The sequence below is a fragment of the Psittacula echo genome (assembly GCF_963264785.1).
Source record: "Psittacula echo genome assembly, chromosome: 3".
NCBI lineage: Eukaryota > Metazoa > Chordata > Aves > Psittaciformes > Psittacidae > Psittacula > Psittacula echo.
Genome location: NC_137736.1, coordinates 39343409 through 39361121, shown reverse-complemented (window position 1 = coordinate 39361121; position 17713 = coordinate 39343409). Strand labels below are relative to the sequence as shown.

The 17713-nt window shown below is 34.6% G+C and overlaps 1 protein-coding gene across 1 annotated transcript in view; it reads right to left on the bottom strand.

The window, feature by feature from the left end:
* CFAP47 (cilia and flagella associated protein 47) overlaps positions 1-17713 on the bottom strand; it is a gene marked incomplete at both ends in the record, with an annotated part of 327280 nt that overhangs the window by 111520 nt on the left and 198047 nt on the right. The window lies entirely within an intron of this gene.

Below are 17713 nucleotides of genomic sequence, written 5' to 3'. Positions count from 1 at the left end.
GTCAATGGTAAAGTTCCATTTTACATGATTAAACAGCAGGACAAATGCATTTATTAAAGTAAAGCAACACATTCATGAATGAATGTTCTGTACAACTAAAGAAAATAAAAAAGAGCATAAACAGTTATTTAAACAGAAAATTAACAAGGTTGTCTCCCTGTCTTAAACTTTCCACAGAAAATCAACCAACCAACCAACCAACCAACCCCCCCCCCCCAAAACAATGACAACTTTGAGTGACAACTTGCTAAGACTTAAAAGAGGAGTAGTAAAATCTTTTCAAACACATCTGAAGCTGGTAGCCTGCCAAACTCTGAAGGCCTGATAGATGATCAGGGTGGACGAACAATGTCCAAGTTACATAAGGCTGCAGCAGAAAAACCAAATTAATTCTGTGCAGTAGCATTTGTTATAAGGGAGTCCAGGGGCTTCCTATACCCATGCTAGAGCTTGTTTTGAGGGGAATGGTCAAAGGGACCCTGCCAAATTATTGTTTCAGCAGGAATGGTTTTGGAGCAGACTGATAATGAGGAAAGCAGCAAATCACCTGGGCAAGATAGTCTCTGCCCAACAATTCTGGTCTAGAGTAAGGTCTCCCTGCCAATGGCAGGGGCGATGGAACTAGGTGATATTTAAGGTTCCTTCCAACCCAAGCCATTATGTGATTTTATGAATCCAAAAGGAACTCATGTATGAAAGTGCAGTGGTGCAAACAGGCATGTGAACCATTGTTTAATTTAACTACAGGTACAATGACATGAAAAGGCAAAGAATGTGCTGCCAATTTTTAGACAAGTCTCTGAGATGAGAAATTACAGATGTGAGTTTGTTTATATATTCCAAAGAAAATTATTAAGAACCATAGTAAGGGAGAGAAGCCACAACACACAAAACTATTTGAAATCTTTCTTCGACAAAGTCACCACCTCTGCGAATAAGGGATATGTGCTTCACATAGCACCCTGGTTTTTCAAAAATCTATTTCTAAGGTCCCCTTCCAAAGGTTTCTAAGGAAACTAAGTTGCAGAAGAGGGAACATTAGAAGATGGTATTAAAATACAGAAACCAAAGAACAGGAATGGCTAATTCTTACTATGAAGAGACATAAAGAATGAAGTGAAAAGGCTCAGTTTTGGTATGAAAAGTTCCTAACCACTTTTTCTCCCTAGGATGGATATTTTAAGATGTTGTCTCTAGAAAACTGATCTGGAAACACTTCCAAACAATTGGAAGTATATCTCCGGTATGCTAGGAGTACTTTCACTTTTATCTTAATGCACAGCCACATGTTTCATGGAACTGCTTTGTTACATGGCATACAGTGCCTAATTAACACATCTATGCTTCTACCAAGATATTTTCCTTATAGATTTACAGCCTGCTTTGTTGTCTCTGATCACATATTTTTCCTCTGTATTCTTAGCTTTCCTGAATCACTTTTCTGTACTTCAAAATTACAGTAATGTAGAAGTTATAATTCACTTGCTTTTCCTCTTCTTACTTTCATATACAAATTCATTGATTCTGCTCACACAAATTACTTAAAAGTACTGTAATTTCTGACATGTCTCAAAAGCAAAGTTTTCACGTCAAAATGTTCAGTTTTGACTTCAAGTATTTAGAGCTATTGAAACCTTTTTCATTTTAGGAAGGAACTCTTCATTTCTTTTTGTCCTTTTTATGCATTTGAATTTAGATTGATTTCTCTTTAAATTTTCCTCATTGCAACTTGTATGATATACCAAAACCATCAGTTTTTCCTCCAGAGAGTTGAACAACCTTTTGTAATCCAGTCAGTCTGGTATATTTAGTGATGAAGCTGTTCCTCCTGTGCATGATCTCTTTTTTTTTTTTTTTTTTTTTGCAATTTTTTAAATGTTATGAATTTCTGCTAAACAAATCAGTGTTGTAAACCATAAACTTTTAATCCTATACTTTGCATCATGTCCTGAAGATTTAGCAGTTTTGAAATTCCCTCCCTTATACTCACAGCATGCTTTGCTCTACTCCCTCAGATGAGAATACATTACTACCATATCAGCCACAAACTGAAAAATCTGTTCTCTCTTTCTCCTTTCCTTGTCCTTCCCTTAAAATTGCTTTTCGTCCTCTGTCTGCTACACCAGCCATTAAATGTGCCGTGAAGCATCAGTGGTTATATATCAGCTTAAAAATAGAAAAGATTCTTATCTCCTGATTGGGACACAGCTGCCCATCATTCAGCTACATTACACATCACTGAAGATGAAGGAAGATCCTGCCTGGTCTCCTGAACACTGTAGATTTCTAGGGTGTTTTGGGAGTAGAGGAGATATGGACACAATGGGGAAATTGGAATTATGCTGCTAAATACTAAAATATCTGTTTGAAAGATTTTATCCTGATTTTACACACTTCTCATATTGACATCAAAAATACGCTTATTTAAACAAAAAGCTGAATTAAAGTGGTATTCTCAAATTCAATGTGTGTTCTTTCCACAGTATTTTTATCTAATATTTGCAGAGCTGATATATAGCAATTAAAAAAAATATTAGATTTGATTCCAGCTTTAAATGAAACATCAACCACACTCTTAGATGTGCCTTTAAGGGTATGTTTTTTAGCAGTAACAGGCAAAGGAATAACACAGCTTAATTTTTTTGATCTATACAAAACTTTACATGCTGGTAGTTATCTAAATTCTCTTGAAATGAGAGAATTTGAGACCCTTACATGCTGTTCTAACAGTATATGACTGTCCTTCACAGAATTAAAAATATAAATTAAGACATTTTGCCTAGTTCCCTACAATATGTAAATATGTAATAGTTTCCAATTAAAGAGCTTACACTGCTAGCACAAGATAAATCAATATTTAAACTTCATTCTGCTCATGTGCAAACACAACATCCACAAGTAACCAATCCCATGCAGAGTCATCTCTTGGACAAGAGCTGCTGTTCACAAGATCAGTTAATAAGTATATGTCACATTTATTCTGTTTTTCATTTTTGATTTAGAATATATCATCAGACTAGCTATTAAGCACATGTGATGATTTATGCTCATTTTTTAAATTTGGCAAGCCTTAGCAATCTAAGAATTACAGTAAAAAGACCTAATATTTCTTCTGTAAACTTTTCCTGACAATTTAAGTTTCTCTACCATGTTAAATCCACAGAATTTTTTTGCATATTTTGTTTTTCACACCTCAAAGTTTATTCCAGATACAAAACTAGTTACAGTAATCTGTCCAAAGACATCGAAATCCTTTACAATAAGGTTTTGGATAGTTCTTTTAACAGTGTCTCTGGATCAGTCTAGTTGGTTCATATGTGTGAGGTGCAAATTGCTATTTTGCTGTTTAAGTAGACCCATCACTCCACTGAAAACTATTTATAAATTGATTCCTGTTTTAACAGGCTCTAGCTATCTCACTTCATTTAGTTTCCAAGTGTAGAAAAATCGCACTTAATTTTGGGGAGAAAGCTATAAAACACTATACACATTAAGAAAATATTGCAATCCTATTATGTTAAAACGTCAAAATGATGTAAAAAGGCAGACACTAATATTTATTCTTATGATGTGAGGAATAGTCATCATTAGAAAGGCAATGCTTCTGCACTTTCTTTTTTCAAGGAAAGTATTAATTTAAGGTTATCACCTTTAGGCTTGAGCTCATGAGTTTTCTCACCCAGGGGTTATAGTTTTTCAATAAATGTAATTAGTATGTATAGCTTCTAAAAATGTTTGCTCTTTGCATGACAAGATAAACTTTGTTCTCAGCTGCCATTTTATGCACATGAACATATTGGAGCAACCCTAACATTCAATGAATATTCATTTCATGTACCCCTTACAACATCGCTTGAAAAAATATTTTAATATCTTTCAAATATTAATGTTGTTCTTAAAGAATATTGTGTTATAATTTGCTTTGAGCAACTCTCATAAATTTAGCGTGCCTTACATTTTGTATCAAACCTAGGTAATAGAGTGGACAGTACTAAAGTTATGCTGAGATTAAAAGACTGCATCAGTTTGTCCACCTAAATCAGAGTTGATGTATGCAAGTACTGCAATTTAAAATTAAATTATGATGTTTTAACGTGTAAAAAAATTACTTAATATTGAATTAATTCAAAATTTTCAAGTTAATATAATACACATAGTTGGGATTGGTGAAGAAGAGCATTCTACAAGAGCGATATCACCAAGATAGAGTAGGGATCCTTTTCTTCAGGACTTGCCCTAGACTAGGTAATTCCCATATCTCCAAAGCCTTTTGTCACTTGAGAAAATTTGGAAACAGAAATTATAATAATTTTCTAAAATGTAAAATCAAACCCACATTTTTGCCTTTTGGAATTAGCTGTGATCACCGGGCAATGAAGCTTTAAAAAAGTGTTTGTTCTCTTTTAAGGCAGAATCCCAGAATCTCTCTTTTTTCTTTTCTGCCTTCAAATCCATCTTTCCGAATGAAGATCACCACGTTATGGTAGAAACTCAGATACCACTAGCCCATAAATCATATCCCTTTTCCCTTAACTTTCTCCAGAACTGTAAGGAGGATAGAGAATTTTGACACCACAGGGAGCTTATTTCAAAGAAATGGATGACTAGAGCTGTTGACATCTTCCATTTCTGAAGCTGTCTTTCATGTTATTAATATAATCACAGTATGATGTCATAACACCATTTCTCAGTTAGACACCTTTACTCCACAAAGACACTTTCTCATCTCCATCTCCCAGGTAACAGCTTCAAAAAAATCATTCAGGAAATCTGCTGTATCCATAGGATTTGCGGGGAAAAAAATTCCTTATAATACAGAATAATCTTGATTCCCTTCATGAATTTTTAATGTCTTAATATGAGGATTTCACAGCTCTCCATTCTCCATTGCAGTTGGGTGATAAAATGTAAATAAAGCAAATATGGTTATTCACCTTCTACAGGTTTGTAGGGGGGTTCTTTTTAGTCTCCATTTGTATTGTGTTCTGCACTTACCCAAGGCATGTACCTTTCATGAAATTTAGTCTAGTCTGCTATCATCCATCTACTGGTGACACACAGACATCTATCTGCTGGTGCACACTGGGGCAGAATTTAGTGCCTGATCTGGTTTACATGTTAACCTTTTCCTGAGGAAATCAAGGGGAGTAAACTCAGAGCACATGCCAGTCTGCCATCCGGATACCAAGCACTTGTGACACTAAGTAAATATAGATACAACCAAGAGATCAAAATCAACAATAACACAGTGTCCTGGGTTCAGCAGTAGCAGTCAGTTTTTCCTCCTTCTTAGTAGCTGTTGCAGCACTGTTTTTGACTTTCAGCCTGGGAACAGAGCTGATAACACCGATGTTTACCCTGACCAAGGACTTTGTGAGTCTCATGCTCTGCCAGGGAGGAGGAGAAGCTGGGAGGAAGCAGGGACAGGACACCTGACCCAAACTAGCCAAAGAGGTATTCCATACCACAGCACATCGTGCCCAGGATGTAGAACTGAGAGTTCCCGGAAGGGCTGGATCACTGCGGGGTGGGGGCGAGGTACCAGTTGGTGAGCGGTTGTATTCTCTTCCTTGTTATTTCCTTTATCATTATTACTATTAGTGGTAGCAGTAGTGATTTGTGTTATACCTTAGTTATTAAACTGTTCTTATCTCAACCTGTGGGAGTTGCATTCTTTTGATTCTCCTCCCCATCCCTCCAGAAGCGGAGGGAAGAAAGGTGGGGGGGGAAGCAGACTTCGTGGCTCTGATTTACGGCCTGGGCTTAAACCATGACACACAGGAAAAATATTGTAATATACTTGGCAATAAAATCCATCTCCCTTCATTTTTTAAAGTTCTGCAGGAAGATTTCACATAGGTGAACACAAAGTATTCAAAGCTGAAGAAAATTCCAAATGATGAACACAAATTCAGCACTTATTAGCAACACGAGTCAAAAACTCACTGAATTCTGGAATGAGCAAGAAGAATATTCTATCATATTCACAGTTGTAGGATAAATTTGAAGTACCGTCACAAAGCCTATCAAAGTAGGTTCACAGTATCAATTACACTTCTTGACCCTACTTTCTTTAGTAAGAGTATAAAGAACCCCAGACTTGAAACCTAAGCCACCCAAATACTTTCTGAACAAGTGGGATAGGCACTTGGGAGATGAAACAATCTACTACATAAGGAATCTGTCATGAATGAGCCACTAAAAATAAACAGAACACCTCTGGGGAGCACTAGTAGGTTTCAAGTAGGATAGCCTGTATGTTTGGGAGCAGCCTGCACCTCGAACACTAGGTTTTCTCAAAGCCTACCCTTACAGTACTATTTAATCTTTTACTGCCTGTCTTTATTATTCTTAGTCTAGAAGATTAATGTATCTGAATTGGATATCTCAAAATCAGACCATTATCACAAGCAGAATCTTTGTGGTATTTATGGGAAGATGATATGCTTTTAGTTAATATCATGGTTTTAGAAGTTTGGATAGCAAGCAAGAGGAACTGGACCTCTTCACTGATTAGAATAAATTTGATATAACTGGAGATTATATAGTGAAGTGATTGCTTAGAATACTAATACCCTTTTAAAATATTGTTTAACTTCCAGTGTAAAGATAAATTACATTTGCTTTAAGAATGTTATTTGATTATTATAGTTACCTTAGTTCAAAGACCTGGAAAAGAAAGAAGTTGAGGCTAAGAACAGGAGATACTCAGGATAATCCAGTCTAAAAGTAAAATAAGCACACAATTCCAGAAAGGGAGAGAGACAAGAAAAGCTGAAGAAGAGAATAAAAATCACAAAGTAGCTAATTGCTATGCAATGACAAAAAGACTTACGAAAAAGACTACTATAACCAGAATGATCTTGAAGCTCAGAAAACAACTACTGCTAAATATTTTTTTATTTATTTTAATTTTTCTTCAGAAAGATTTTTAAGGAAAATCAATGGTTACAATCATGACATGCACAAAAAGATTGCTACTAAAAATGTTAAATGCTCTTTATAATGATATTCAAAGTCATATTCTATTATTGTCAACACAATAAATACAAAATAACATTACTGCAGACAAAGCTCAGTTTTATGCTAGTGTTGTGTCACACAAGCAAATAACTGCTCTTGTGAATTGCTGCTGCACATGCAAGCTATTTCAAAGCTATACTCCATTAAGCAGCACAAGCTTCATTTGAGAGGCAAATGTCACTGAATCAATTGAATCATAGAAATTACTTTGGAGTTTAGAAGGTGCTGTAAAATCAAGTGCTGTTTTTCCCTAAAAGTTTTACATTTCTTAGCTTGGAATTCAGCATCTTAAAAAAATATCAAAAAGACCCAAGAAACAGTGAGCACTACATATCTTTATTTTTAATATTCATTAATATTCACAGATTTTACCCCTTCTAGTTACCACAAAACTAAGTTAACAACATTTCCTGGAATACACATGAATTTCTAGCAGAACATTTAACTATGACTTTGATTTTAATATATGAATCCACATGAGACTTCAGTGAGAAGACAGCTCATTTCCAAACAGGGCTCACTTTTAAATTCTCTACCATACACTAACAGGCTCACCGTATGCAGTTTCCTTTGAGAAATGTATTAAATATTAAGGCTAAGAATGCCTATTTTCTAAGTGAAGATATGTGAGAATTACAAAAATTATTTTATGCATCCTACAGAGTGATTTCTGACCGTTATTAGAATTTTTTTATTCTGTATTTGCCAATAAAAATTTTTTCCATAATAAAGTTGGAATGCTAAAAACATTAAACAAAAGCATTTTATCAACCCTAATATAGTTTCATGGCAATGCAGCTAGGCAAATGCAAAGGCATTAAATCTGACAAGTGTCCATTTATTTTATTTTTCAGCATAACCTTTTTCAGGAACCTTTTAATCAAATTCATTGGGATTTGGATCAGTTTCCATTCTAAGCTTTGCTACAAAGTAGGCATTTGATTTCATTCTCCTAAGACAAAAAGGCAACTCCACACATACAAAAAAGGCAATGTTATTCTTGGATAAAAAAAGTCTTCCCTGAAAGAGATATTATTTATTAACATAATTTTATGACCTGTTTAACATGTTTCTGCTGAGCACTTTGGGTCATTTTAGGAAAACTATGTTTATTTCTCTATACATAAAATACAAAATTAGTTATATGAAATAGAATCCTGACACAATGATGAAATGGGCAGATTTTCATTAGATTTCAGCAAAACTTATTGTAGAGATATGCAAACAATTTATGTTTTCAATAAAATAAGAAATGATGAAGTCAAATTCCATTAATTTTCAAGCAGAAGAGCTTTATGTTCATGTATTTCCACACTAAATAAAACCAACCCTTCATTCATTTAATGGATATTCTCTGCCTTATTTACAGATGCTGAACTTTATCAGGCTGCTTTTATTAACTTCTCGATGTATTGGTGGACAAATAAGGTGCAGATAACTCATAAATCCAGAGAGTTTAGTGAAAGCAATCCTCTAATTCAACTATTAATTAATGTACATATATATTGCACTGTGAAAGAAACATTACTCATAAATAACACAGGTTTTCTTGAAGTGTTCCCAGGAACACTAATCATGCTTTTATAATTCAATCTAACTGTCAAAACTACAAAAGCTTTTGTAATCCTCTCCCCCAGAAACCCAAGGAATTATGTTACTTACTGCACTGTAACTTTTTTATGAGGTTTGTCATTATTAGAGGCTATATTTTTAAATGTGCATGAAGTCTGGGTATGAAATAATATGGACATAAGGAACCATGATACATTGCCAAAAAAAATGTCTGGAAAGCAATTTATATATGCACATTTCCCATATTTCATACACATTATGCACATTTAAAAGAGTCAGAAATTGCTAGGTTCTGCATCCTACACATTATTTAGTACTGCATAGATCCACAGTAGTGACATACAAATATTTATGCTAGATGCTTTTTCTTTAGCTGTACCTGTTAAACATCTGCAATGTAAAAAACATGGTTTACTGAAATTACAGCAATGTGACTACTACGTGAAGCCTAAAACAAAAAAGTATGATGTTTTAAAGTATGCATTTTACACTTCAAAACAATGCAATACTAATTGTCATATTGTACAGCAAGTAACACTGATTTGAATGCAATATCATATCACTTTTAAAAAGTTATAACAATGCTTATGTATATTCTAGAAGAGGGGCTCTGAGTGCAGCCTACATCTTCATATTTAGAAAGAAAAAGTGTATCTTCTTTTAAAAAGAAGCAAACACTGTTCAGTATTATTTGATATGAAAACAGAAAAACAAAACTCGAAATGGTAAAAATAAAGCTTTTCATAATTTCCACTATAATAATTTCCAATTTCCACTATAAATGCAAACAATAATTCTGGAAAATGAATATTAATTCAAAACCAATAAACTTTAATCTAAAGATTATAAACATGTAAGACACAGGAATCCCTGCAGCACTCGTAGACATTTTTGCCTGTTCATCTTTTCACCTACCTATAAAAAATGAGGGTCATTTGAAAGATCTTTAAGATCAGATCTACAACATAGCTCTTAGAAATCATGCATTCAATAAACACCAACGTGACACACAAGACATTATAAGGGATAAGAAAGAAAGTATATTACATGATGTCTACATAAATTTATTGGTAGGCAATTAGACAAACCAGTTGAAAAAGAAGCATGAAAGTGAGATTTTTTTTAGTCATCATGGAAAAATATGAGTCAAAGGTTCAGCAGAACAAAATAAGTATACCTTAGGGTAAAACAGAAAAGGAAAAAGCAAGGACCTTTCAGTGCAGATAAACAAGCATGTGCTCAGGAATCAAAATATCTCTCAAAAAATCTCGCCTGAAAAAAATGCCCTTTATGTTGTCTAGAGAAAAAATATTTGTGGATATGTAAGGTTACTATTGACAGTCAAACTAATATTCAGTAATCAGTAATATGAAGTCTGACAGATACTTCAAGGTAAAGGAAAAGGATGTGCCAGTTCATTGCAAATCAGTTCAAGTTTTGGATGTGAACCGAAGAGTGATATTTAAGAGACAGAAAGACACCATAAAATATCTTCTATAGTATTTCCTCAGCTCACAGAAAAGCAAGGAGACCACTAGCCAGATACAGTCCAGTATTTGGCTTCTGATTTACCTATACACTTATTGTTACTGCATAAATAGCACCTGACCTTTTAGCTTAATTTAACCTGCAATTGCTTCTGAGAGAGAGCAAGACTCTGGGTCATCCTACAGTGAACAGCAAGGACCTACTGGCAGAGAATGCAGTACAAATGAAGAAATTAATAGGTTCTTATGGAATTTAAGTGATGCTAAAGGCCAAAGACTTCATAGGATACCCCTCAAAAAGGTCACAAGGGCTTCTGAACTCACGTGAACTCTTACCATGTTAATGCTAACATCACACAGCAACTGTATGCGCTCCAGCCTATGACTGCAGTGGTTGAGACTTTCCTGACAACTGCTCTTTCCTGGTATCAGTGGTAGAATATGCAGTACTAGTAATCAACACAAACCAGTAACATACCTGCTTTAAAACTTTTTTCATTTCTGAAATGTATATCTGAGGGTGAAAAGAGTGACTTGTGAATATCTGAATTTTCAGTAGGAATGTTTAATGAATTATATTACAGAAAAACACAGAAAAGGCATACCAAAAGAACAAAGTTACTTAGTGAGCTTCTTTCTACTTAGTCAAAAAAATCCCTTTCAGAAAATTCTACTACAAAATCAGTGCCAAATGGCATAAACAGAAATGAATAATGCCTTGAAAGTGCATCCAAATCTCTGAATTACACTTCTTGCACACACGTATTCTCTGATGACAATGTATAAAATGCCATCTGTCTTTTGGCACCGTGGGAAACAGTAGTTCCCTAATATTTATAATTTCATAAGTATGTCAAGAACAATTAGGGCTCTACTGTGCCCACAGAGAAAGCAAAGGAAATACTTTGAGAAAGACAGTAGACACCATAACAAACAAATCACTGCAATAAACAAGAAACACCTATTACCTACTCAGTAAAAATATCAGAGTGGTCCTTTGCTGGCTGGTTAGGCAAACCTACCTTGTAATTGAACGCATGAGAATGAAGGAATGTCCAAGTGTCTGGGGTAAATTAAAAGGCAGAATTCTATGTGGGCTATTTATTTTGCAGCTGCTAAAGGCCTTTGCAAGTTCCAGCAGCAAACTACTGAGTGGACAAGACAATCTAGGATACAAGAGAAATTCATCCACGAAAAAACAATGAGGTGAACTTTAGAACTACCTAATTACAAATAGTCTTCAGGAACAACTTAGTTATAACTTCAAAGGCAGACAAGGGCAGTAGTAAGTGGTGTGAAATTGTCTGGTTATGAAAGTATAACACTACTTGTAATTGAATGATAATGCTGGGGGGGAGCCTGACAGCAAAATGAAAAATTAAAGTAGATTGGATGGAGAAATGTATTTTATTTTCTCTTGTTGGAAATTAACATGCTTTCTGCCATCTTAAAAACATAATTTTTACTCAACCTAATGTTTAAATTGGTATTTCTGAACTGCTCAGTTTTCAGAAACTTGCAACAAAGCAATAAATACATAAACCCTTCGCTCTAGATTTGTGTATCTATTTATACTATATCTTAACTGTTGGATAGTCTGACCAGGCTCTGAGAATGTATATGCAATTCTTTTTTCTGCTTGAGGGACTGAACACACACCTTGAAGGAAATTGTTCTTACCTCTAAGCAATAGGATATTCTAAGTAATTGCTCTTAAACAATCTAGTTGATGTTACTGCAATCTGAATCTGTCATCATAATAATTATATTCATGTAATAGATTGAAGGAACTATTCAGACAGAAAAAGAACAACACACTGTAGAAGACGTTTAAAAAAACCCACGTATTTAATTAAACTCCACTTCTTATGAAGTGTCCCAAATATTAAAGTTTGACTTTTTTTCTGGTTCAGTGCATATTTTCACAGGTCATAGCAATTGAAACAGCATGAATAGAGGAGATTTTCCTCTAGGGACCTTCTGCTCTGTCCTCTCTTCATTCCACTATCTTCTGCCCCAGACGTGCTTATATGACTGTTAGAGACTGATAAATGTTAGTGTTCTTTCTCATGACAATTATGTGCTGTCTGTGCATTTATAATTCAGCACTTGCTAAGGGGAAAAGTAAGAATTGTTTGCAAGCATGACAAAGTAGAAAAGGCAAAATGATGACCTAGATAAAGAGCAAGGGCATTGGCTGGTAAAGGAAACTACTGCTCTGTTCCTAGCTCTTTTCCTATTTTGTTTTAAAAATGTTATTTTTTATAGGGGTTTACACTTGAACGTATCACCTTAGCCCTATTGCTGAAGAGAGGATTAGAAGGTGAAGAAATTTAAGTGTGATTCTGCTGCACAGATTCTGCTGTGTTTCAATGCACACCGGTCATTTCACAGATGAACTTAAAAGGGATGGGGAGAAGTCCAGAGTGCATGAAGCCATTTAACCATGACAAATATACCCATTATTTTTGCTCAGGACTTTTTTTCCCCTAGACTATTTTTTTATTATATGGTCTACTAATTGACAAAATTCCATATATACACGAATATTTGAGGTCTGCCAGACAAAACAGAATGAATGTGTTTCTGAGTAATATAGTTATAGTTTATATAGACTATCAGAATAGGTAAAATTCATTTCACAGATATTTTTAATTAGGTAAGAAAATTTAATCTATATATAAGCTAATGCAATCCTACATGCTACAACCAAAAACATACAGATGTACAGGTTTACAAATGGAGTGACTTATTTGTGGGTAGGTCAGATGCACCATTACTAGCCTTCTCAGCATAGCAATCTTAAAACACCTGCTGCATGGAGAATGACGTAACCTAAATTTCACCGGCAGCATTACACTGTGAGCAATTACAGACTTTTTGTTATTAATTTTAAATGGGCTACCACACTTTGTTTGCACAGATTTTTAATTGCACACATACCATGCCCCATAAAATTCCATGTGGACCATAGGTCCTTGAACCATTGCTACATCTGGATTGTTTCAGAACAACAGGTTAGTTTATTAGGGGAATCAAGCTGTTGCAAGTCTCAAAAGAGCACAGGAAAACGCATAACACTTAGCAGACTGCAGTAGGACACCTACTGAGAAAGCTAGCAATTGAACATTCTTTTTGACAGAGGAAAAAAACATAAAACTGTCTAATCCTTAATGTTCTGCATATGTTAAACTATCCCCAGAAGCTTGTATGCACTAGCATAAGTATAGCTGCAAATCCTAAAATGGTATCAAAAGAAAAGCAAACCTTCTTTGGTATTTTACATTTTCAAATATGCATGCAGTTTATATAGAGATACTTCTCTTTGGATATTTTTCTGTATCTTTTTTTTCCTGAAGAGAGTGACTCAATTGGAACAAACTAATCTGATGTGGAGTACAATATGCTTGAATATACAGTGTGCAGATTAGACTGAAAAATAGCTTAATGACACAATCAAAATTTATGAGGTAGATAACTTTTAAGGATATTCCTGTTAGATAGTAATTCCAGAAATAACTATGCATGTGAGATATATCAATTATACCTTTAATATGTTAAAGGTATATTAATCATGTTACTGCATTAATACTGAATAAATCCTAATATTTACCATTGTATATTCAGTTCTTACAATCTTTTTAAAAATGATCATGAATAAATGCAAAGTCTTATTTTAAAGTGTTGCCATCCTGAGTACTGTTTTCCTCTTAATCACCTTTAACAGCTGCTAGCACAAAGAAATTATTTCAATATCTTCCATATGTGAATACCCGAGTGTGTTACCATAAATGTTCAGCTTTCAGGGATTAATTTCAAGTCTGAAAGTCTGGAAGGACAACATATGAAAGAATCATTACTTTTCAAAGGTGTCAGCACCTCAATGAACCCACTTGAAAGCAGGTTTTCTTAAAGACCACAAGAAAGACACTTAACTGCCAGAAACATACTATGAGAACTACAGTGACAATGTAGACTAGAATATGCCACCAGTTATTGAAGGCCTGGTTGAATGATAAATTAGCTTTAAAAAGATAATTAAAACAGGCTTTGCCAAAATGAATGTCTTGCCTAAACCTTGGGACTATGCTTTTTTTATTATGGCTCATTCACAAGTAGTATATCTTTTTGATGTTACTCCTTTCAAGTACAAAGAAATCAAAAAACTTGGCAATGGTATAAAAATGTAAATGCATTCCATAAGACAAACACAATGGGAAGTATAATCTTTTGATAAAGGCAATGCTCAGGGCAGCCAGAATAAGACAACAGCACAAGCACAATTCCCCTGTGTTCTACAAACAAATATTCTGCATCTGTAGTGCTCAGCTCTGTGAGACATCACCACTGGCAGGAGCATTAAAAGCTCTTGCTTAAATGCCAGCTCTGTGTTAAGACTTGCTGATGGAGAAAGGGATTCTGGAAGACTAGAGGGGGATTTGCAGTTGCAGTGCAAATCTCAGCCACTACAGCAACTGCACCGACTTCTCACTCTTGACTCTTCTTTACAGGGGAGCTGTTGAAACAGATAGCTGAGGAGGGCTGAGCTGGTCTAGCAGAAGCTGAGCCAAACATCCTCCCTACTGCACATATGCTATACAGCAAAGAGTGCAAAACAGGGGCAATTGTGCAAGGACAGTTCAGTTTAAGAAGTTACCACAGGCTCCATAGTACAGTAGAAAAATTTCCTCTACTTTGAAAGGGAATTTTGACAATTCAGCAGACTGTGAAGCAAATATCTATTAATGATTAGTATCTAGTTATGATTTTAGCACTTCGGTATATAGAAATATCTAACAATAAGTCCTACATGGAAGACCAGCTGCACCCTACTTTCAGTCTTAGCAACCACTTAGTTTTGTTTCACTTTTGGCTCCCATGAGAAAAAAACCCTAGGACCTCTTCTCTCAAAAGACAGAAATATGCTTTGGAAAGAACTAAAAACCCATATCAGTTTAGAAAGGGGCAAACCCCTGTCACTACGTCTGCACTGCAGATGTAGTTTTGGTTTGTTTTCTTTTTCTTCCCCTGGTATAAGGCAGCATAAACAGGATTTGTCATAAGTATTGCTGTATCAGTGGTTTTCACTGCAAGCACTAAACATGTTTTCTTAGCTACATCTGAAGGAGAAAGAGATCATACACAAATTATGCATTTTAGAAGAGCATAATGAGTGATTTTGGTAGATATTATGAAAATAATATATGAAAACTATTCTAGAAATTATCATCTTTTACAGTAATACCTACAATGTCATTTGGAGGAAAAAAAAAAAGGTTAAATACATGTATACTACATATGTGTGTGCATCTTAAGGTCATAGAATCATAGAATAGTTAGGGTTGGAAAGGACCTTAAGATCATCAAGTTCCAGCCCCCCTGCCATGGGCAGGGACACCCCACACTAAGCCATGCCACCCAAGGCCTCATCCAACCTGGCCTTGAACACCGCCAAGGATGGAGCATTCACAACCTCCCTGGGCAACCCATTCCAGTGCCTCACCACCCTCACAGTAAAGAATTTCTTCCTTATATCTAATCTAAACTTCCCCTGTTTAAGTTTGAACCTGTTACCCCTTGTCCTGTCACTACAGTCCCTGATGAAGATGCTATTGAATGTTAAGGTGTGTATAACAAGGTAATTGTTTCTAGTATGTTTAAAAGGAATAATTTTCACTGAGTGTCAGGAAGACAAAAATGTCTGGTGGACATATGTTTATCATTAGAAATCTTTTTCTAACCTTATTCAGCTATGGACAACCTCACACTTGTTTTGGCTACTACCAAATCAAGTTTGTTTATTAATTTCCACTACATCAGAAATTTATTATTTTCTGTTAGCCCAGGTTGGTAACAGGTATCCTTGGAAATAGCTTCAGTGTGTGACGCCTTTGGTCTAATGCAAGTGGCTTGCACTCTACTAGTGGTGTGCACCTTGCAATTAAGAAAAAACACAGAAATATCCATCAGTCATTCTACTCTGAAAAGCCATAGAATGATTATCTTTTATTAAAAGCTACAGTCACAATTTAGATGTAAAAGAAAACTGTGTAGGATAAAGATAAGACTGTTAGTTCCCCTTTGAAGAAAGTTCAGAACAGACTAGTACTATTATATAAATTATATCACACCTTGTTAAATTTCACTTCTATTTAGGTATTTTCAGCAGATACTTTCCCCAGCTGTGAAGTTATAGATGTCTAGTACAAATGAATGGCTGAGACAGACAACAGTATTTTGTGAAATGACCAGAAACTGTTGGTTGTTTTAAAGGTGAGATGGAAGTTTGTTGTTCCTAATCAGTCACCAACATATTTGAAAAACACATTCCAAATGCATAAGTAGATCTGTCAGTCTGACATTGTTAAAGTGGAATCAAACTAAGTTAAAGGCTTATCAATAGTAATAGCAAACAGCAAACTTGGATTTTCTATCTAAGAACAATGCCCTCAATTCATAGCAGTGATAGGGACAGTACTAAGAAATCCACTTACTCAACCTCCTATTTTCTTACCTAACCTTCTATTTTCTTACTTAAACTTCTATTTTTAGTTACTTTCAATTACAGCCTCTACCAGTTTCAGACTGATGATTCCTAACTTTGCAAAGCCTATCTCATAAGTAGAAGTGTCTAGTTTGGACAATTGAAACATAATTGAATTTATTAACATTTTCAGGCTTTCAGTAGAGATTGAAGATTCAATAGAGATATGTCTGAGTACTTGGCATCACCCTAGATATTTTTTTTATATTAATTCTTCCTAGCATCTTGAAATCTGCTAATTCTTATATCTACTCCTTTGCCTGCATCTATCACCTTAATTTAATCCTTGTTAAAATCCTTAAAATTAGTTTTAAAACTAGATAAATTCTGTTAAAGTGAAAATACAGTTATAAAGAAAATGAAAAGATCTCGAGTTGCAAGCTTGTCTCTATTTTCTAAAAACTAAATATTGATTAAAACAACTTCTTTTTCAGGTTAAAAAGAACTTTCCTTGATAGCTTTTTATGCAAGAAATATGCTTTAGCCATGTAACATAATAATGATTGATAATTTAAATACATTCCAAATTAGGTATTAAAAGCATAAAAAGCACAGTTAATTCCATAGTCAAAGCTTTACTTGCAAATGTACAGAAAAAAAAAAAAGATAAATCAATGTAAAAAAAAACCAAAACAACAAAAACCCCAAACAAAATCTCTACCTTTGGCATGCACATTTGTAATCACAAAAGTACTCCGCAGGAATACTTAAAATCTCAAAAATCATGCAGAAACTAGGAGGTGACAAACTGAATGTAACTGGGTATTCTGGAATTTTCTCCTAGATTTAATCGCAATTGACCAAAGGACTGTCTATGACTGACAGTTAAAAGAAAGTTTTTTCTACAGTGCAATGAAGTAAAGCAATATGAATGTCAGAAACAGCCTGCTTTGACATCAGCACTATTAATATTATTGGATACTTTTAAAAGAAAGCATTTCATAAATCCTGCCCCTCTCCAACAAGAAGTGACATTCAGTGATATGACTGTAAAAAAAAAAATAATAAAAAAAAATCTGAGCTTAAAATTTCATTAAAATTCTTCAGAAATCATAAAAGGAGAAGTTTCACATATGCCTGAAACATT